This window comes from Onthophagus taurus, unplaced genomic scaffold, assembly GCF_036711975.1.
Source record: "Onthophagus taurus isolate NC unplaced genomic scaffold, IU_Otau_3.0 ScKx7SY_22, whole genome shotgun sequence".
Lineage (NCBI taxonomy): Eukaryota > Metazoa > Arthropoda > Insecta > Coleoptera > Scarabaeidae > Onthophagus > Onthophagus taurus.
Genome location: NW_027248947.1, coordinates 645,813 through 651,812, shown reverse-complemented (window position 1 = coordinate 651,812; position 6,000 = coordinate 645,813). Strand labels below are relative to the sequence as shown.

At 42.0% G+C, this 6,000-nt stretch overlaps 1 long non-coding RNA gene across 1 annotated transcript; it reads right to left on the bottom strand.

Moving 5' to 3' along the window:
- Positions 1 to 4,768: 4,768 nt before the first annotated feature.
- Positions 4,769 to 5,125, bottom strand: LOC111426023 (uncharacterized). The gene is made up of 2 exons (XR_011642287.1): positions 4,915 to 5,125; positions 4,769 to 4,863 (listed from the first exon to the last, which is right to left on the bottom strand). It is a non-coding gene; the product is annotated as an uncharacterized lncRNA (long non-coding RNA).
- Positions 5,126 to 6,000: the final 875 nt, after the last annotated feature.

Here is a 6,000-nt window from a genome sequence, read left to right as displayed (position 1 = left end):
TTGTTGTTGGAGTTGAGGGCGGGTATGGGTTTGAATTTGGATTTTAGTTTGCGGATTTCTTGCCAGATGGAATTATCGTTGGGATTTAGGGATTGGAGTTTACGGGTCCAGGATTCGTTTCTGTGTGTTTTTAGTTGGTTTCGAATGATTTTGTTTAGGTGGAGGAATTGGGTTTTGGTGTCAGGGTTGTGTGTGCGTTGGTGGAGGCGGCGGAGGCGGTTTCGGTCCTTTATTAGGGCTTGTATGTGTGGAGGGGTTGGTGTGCGATGAAGGGATGTTTTTGTGATGAGGGGTATGGCGGCGTTTTTGGCTGTTTGGATGGCGGATGTGAGGGTGTGTATTTCGTTGTCTAGGTGTTGTGTGGTGTCGATGGTAGGTGTTGTTTGTATGGAGTTGTTGATGATGTGTTTGTAAAGGGACCAGTTGGCGGAGCGGAAGTTTAGGACTTTTGGTTGTTCTGTTGGGGAGTGTGGTTGTTGTTGGAGCTTGATTAGGACGGGACAGTGGTCAGATGATAGGTCACTGAGGGCGATTGGGTCCGGGAGTTCGGGGACGTTTTTGGCGATGTCTATTGTTGTGGGAGTGGATCCATTGTCTGGGTAATGGGTTGGTTTTTGCAGGGCTAGGACGAATGCGTTTCGGCATTGCGTGAAGTTGAAGAGGGTGCGGCCTTTTGTGTTTGTGATGTGGCAACCCCAGGAAAAGTGGCGGGCGTTGAGGTCACCGAGGATAAGGATCTTGTTGTGGAGAATTATTAATTGGGAGAGGTCTTGGTCAGTCAGAGTGGAGCTGGGACTGCTATAGAGGGTTGAGATGTGGAGGTTGTTGGAGAGTTTTATTGTGATGAGGTCTAGGTGGTTGAGGTCGGGTTGGGGGACTTTTACGTGCGGGATGGTGTTTTTGATAAGGATTACTACGCCTCTGGAGCGGTGGGAGAAATCTTTTCTGTAGATGGTGTAGCCAGGGAAGGTGATTTTATCGGATGGGATGAGTTTTGTCTCGTTGAGGAGCAGGATATCTATGTCAAACCGGGAAAGGAAATCTGTTATTTCGAGGATTTTGGGGATGAGGCTGTTTGTGTTGAAATGGACGATAGTTATGCTAGACATTGGAGAGATTATTACAAAGGAGTTGAGTAGCGTGGAGGAGGTTTCCTGGAGATTTGTCGTTAATTACTTGATTTCGGAAGGTTTTTAATGCGTTGATGAGGGCTGGGAGGTTGATAAGACCGTTTATTTCAGCCATTAAGTTGCCGAGTTCGAAAAAGTCTGACTGACTTACCTGACCGTTGGGGAGGCGTGCTGATGGCGCGGGGGCTGTTTGGGCGGTGGAGTGGTGGGTCCATGGTTGGTGGTTGACGTTCTAGCCGCTATGACGCTCCATGGGGTCGTCATGGATGTTGGCGCTGGTGGTATTATTCTACGGGGAGGATCTTGTTTTTGTTCACCTAGCCGGATACTTCTCCGGGCTAGGGCTTCGGCGTATTTGGCGCACGCCGTAGAGTTGGCCGTGTGGGGGCCAACTCTACGTAGATACCGGGAGACCATTTTCTATGGTGATTTTGCACTCGGCGGTTTTATGCTCCCCCGTGCATTTTACGCAACGCGGCCTCGTGTAGCAGTTAGTTGTGGCGTGCCCCCATTGTTGGCAATTCTTGCATTGAATTAGAATTTTGAAATTTTTTACGTGGTCCCAAAACACGCGGGTTCTTAGTATGTATCTGACGTTACTTTGTAATGTTTTTAGGGATTTGATATTGGGAAGAGTGACGAGGAATTTTGGGAATTTGGTTCCCCTCATCCGGAAGCATTTGGTGGCGGTGATTTGGTGTTCGTTTTGAAGGTCTTCGCAGATTTCTTGGGGATCAATTTGGTGGGGCAGGCCGTCGATTACAAATGCCTGTTCTCGGTTTTCTTTAGGGGTGTGGGTGTGAAATGGAGTATTGGATGATTTTAGATTTTCTATAACTGTTTTACGTTTGTTGGAATCTTTTGAGTATATAGTGCACCCGATTTGGGTGTAACGGAGGGTGTAGTGATCTTTTCCGATCCATTTGTTGAGATCATCTGTTATTTTTTTATGATTTGATGGGCCGTCGATGTGCATGGCAATCGGCGGGCATGTGGTTTTTTTTGGTTGCAATGGGTTTTTGGATGGGGGGATTGATGTTGGAGCTTGGGGTATCGAAGACTTCGCGGAGAAGGGAGTACTTGTTCGAGGTGGGAATAGTTGCTACGGTGTTTGATTGCGATGTTGATGGGAGTGGATTTGATTTTTGGGGGTTTTGGGTTGTTTTTGCTATGTTTTTGACGTCGAATTTGGGTTTTTTGGGAGATGTTTGTTCGTCACTGGATACTTAATCCATTTCTACACTATTTTCGGTGGTCACCGTAGCGTCGGATTCCTCACCCGACGATTCCAACCACTTTGTGTTTGCCCACTTTGGGCCGCGTTTTGTTGGGATTCGACACTTGTTAATTTTTAAACACGAAAGTTATTAAACTTAAGAGTCACAAATCGACCGTTTTCGCTCGCACTACGGTACCTGCGTCCCGGACGGACTCGACCCTTAAGCCGGGTTTCTTTGTTCGCGCTCGTTGCAGAGTTCTAAGAAGAACTTTCAATTGTTACGACGGGCACAACGTTAGGACACGTGCGCACTTATTAAAAAACGCTTAAAATACACTCGGCACTCAGGAGAGGTAAAAAACGATCCGCTCGGTACGAGGGCTCGAGTCGAACTGGCCGACCGGTACGTTCAATGTGGTGTGGCCGTTGCCTATAGTTAATGCTTTATTGCGGCTTACGATCAATTGGAGGGCAAGTCTGGTGCCAGCAGCCGCGGTAACACCAGCTGCAAAAGCGTATATTAAAGATGTTGCGGTTAAAAAGCTCGAAATTCTTGGATCGTCGCAAGACGGACAGAAGCGAAAGCATTTGCCAAAAACGCTTTCATTGATCAAGAACGAAAGTTAGAGATTCGAAGGCGATCAGATACCGCCCTAGTTCTAACCATAAACGATGCCAGCTAGCGATCCGCCGACGTTCCTCCGATGACTCGGCGGGCAGCTTCCGGGAAACCAAAGCTTTTGGGATCCGGGGGAAGTATGGTTGCAAAGCTGAAACTTAAAGGAATTGACGGAAGGACACCACCAGGAGTGGAGCCTGTGGCTTAATTTGACTCAACACGGGAAACCTCACCAGGCCCGGACACCGGAAGGATTGACAGATTGAGAGCTCTTTCTTGATTCGGTGGGTGGTGGTGCATGGCCGTTCTTAGTTGGTGGAGCGATTTGTCTGGTTAATTCCGATAACGAACGAGACTCTAGCCTGCTAACTAGGCGTATTTTCGACATCTCAAAGGTCCACCGGCCCGACGGTCGCGTCGTGGTCTCGCGCGATTTTTACTGTCGGCGTACAATTAATTCTTCTTAGAGGGACAGGCGGCTTCTAGCCGCACGAGATAGAGCAATAACAGGTCTGTGATGCCCTTAGATGTTCTGGGCCGCACGCGCGCTACACTGAAAGAATCAGCGTGTCTTCCCTGGCCGAGCGGCCCGGGTAACCCGTTGAACCTCCTTCGTGCTAGGGATTGGGGCTTACATTTACTTTTATTAACTTTTAGTCTAGCAACTATAAAATACAAAAACTAGACCGTTTTTGAATACAAAAAGAGAATTGATGTACAATACTAATTCATTTTTATGAGAAATAATCAGGAAATAACAAAATGAAACACATTTCAAAACTTAGTTTAAATTTAAACAATACATTCTTTATAACTTCCCAAATACCAAGCAACTAACAACATGCTTTATTTATGCAAATTAATACCTGCATTATTGATCATTGTACTGCTTATCTACTTTTTATTATTAAACATGCAATTTAATCGTATTAATTCCTATCTACTTTTATTTTTACATGGAATTTACTTCTATTAATTCTATCTACTTTTTATTACTAACATGCAACTTAATTCTAGTTTTCAAAAAAATCAAAATAAAATTGAAAAATCATTTATACAGAAAAATAAAGAAAAATTTGGCAACTAAAACTACAGCAACAGTGCTTCGCCGTGTTTTCGATTTTTATTTCTGTTTGCACAGTTACCAAAACTTGGTTCCCATGTCCTGCCATCGTGGAGGCGCACTGTTACCTACCATCTAGCGCATTTTGCCATTACCTTTTCCCATTCTACATACTAAGCATGCTCCTAATCAACTACTTAAAACTAAAGCTTACGCTTGTTGTCTAATCGGGATTTCTTAGCCTTCCATATGCGTTGCTGCAATGACGCTTCTTCGGTAAAAACCGGTATCCAGAACATTGCAGACATTTGGAATCGACCAGTTGTTCCGGTCTTGTGTTTAATTTGTTTTGACGGTATCGTAATATATTTTGTTGTAATTTCTTCTCTAAATAAAATTCTCTGTGTTTGGCTTCAACCGCCTTTGCTATGAATTTAGAGAGTTGAGATTCGATATTCATCGTAAGGTTTTAAATTAAATTACCCTGGGGTTGAATGTACGACGAAAAATAGTTTATTTAAACTGGCAAATCGGTGCTACAGCTGTTTCGGTTTTACAATTAAACCTTCCTCAGGCACGACTGAAAGAGTTTACAATATAGAAAAAATAATAACATGTTTACAAAAGTTAAATCTAATTGCCGTCAATATAGAAGAGCAATCGTAAGGGGAAACAAATCGGAGGGACACCAAGCGATTTCAGGAGCTAAATCCATTATTTTGTTTTATTTTTATATAAAAAAAGTTAAAAAGCCAAATGGCTGTGTTACAATTTAGGGAAACTGCTTGAAGAGCGTGTTTGTTCCCTAAAACCTGTTTTATTTGAAGGTTAACTGCAAAAATGCGTAGTTAGTTTAAATTATTAGAGAATTAGTGAAATTTACCTATTTTTCGTTGTAAAAGAATATGATTCAACAAAATATCGCAAGAAAAACACAAAAATTAATGTTATTAACAAAAATAACAAAAATTAACAAAAAAAGAAATTAAAAGAGTACGATCTGGCGTGAAGCGCTTAGACGACTAACGAATTTTAAGATAGGGTTTATGTTGGAAGGTCGCAAAAGACGTCGGCGCATGCGTGGTAAGGTGGTATTATTCTATGAAAGCTACATTATAAAAGCAGAGAAATATTATAAAAATGAACATTAGCAATATCTGAAATTTATTCTAAAACTATCTATGTAAAGGGTAAAGCGATGGATCAGGTGCAAGTAACTAAAAATATTTGAGCAAGAGCCTATGATTGTTGAAATCGGTAATATCGTTAAGTAAATTGTTATTTACGTTATTAATATGAATGTAATATTCTTCATACAAATCCAGTTCTTTAGATTTATTAGCTTGTTTAAGAATTTTCACGTTGTTGAATATATGGCTGAGTTTTCCTTATTCATGTGCTCCCTGAACCTGACCATCAAATTACGGCCAGTTTGACCTACATAGAGCTTGTCACAGTCGGAGCAGGCAACGCTATAGACTCCGCTCATCGCACCGAGGGCAATCTTGGGTTTAGTATTATTCAAGAGTTGACCAATTTTTTGATCAGAGATAAAAAACGGGGTTGATATTAAACTCTTTCAGACCTTGACCGATACCATGCTGAAGTGAAGGTATATAGGGTACTGCGAGGAAAGTGGAAGGGGCTGAAAAATGGGGGTATATTAGTTTGTTAATATGGGATTTATGAACTTTATTGTATATCTGCTGAATGTCAGAGAAACTATAGCCATTATTGAAACCTATGTTTAAAAATTTTTTAACTTCGATGGTGAAATCGGAGAATTGTAGGGGTATTTTGAATAATCTATCGAACATAAAACGAAATGAAGCTTCTTTGTGACTGTTACAATTAAATGAGTTTTTTGGGATAATGGCATCTGTGGTAGTAGGTTTTCTGTATATCTTAAAATTTAGTTTATTTTCTGTTAAATCTTTGGAGATTATTAGGTCGAGGAAATTTATGCTAT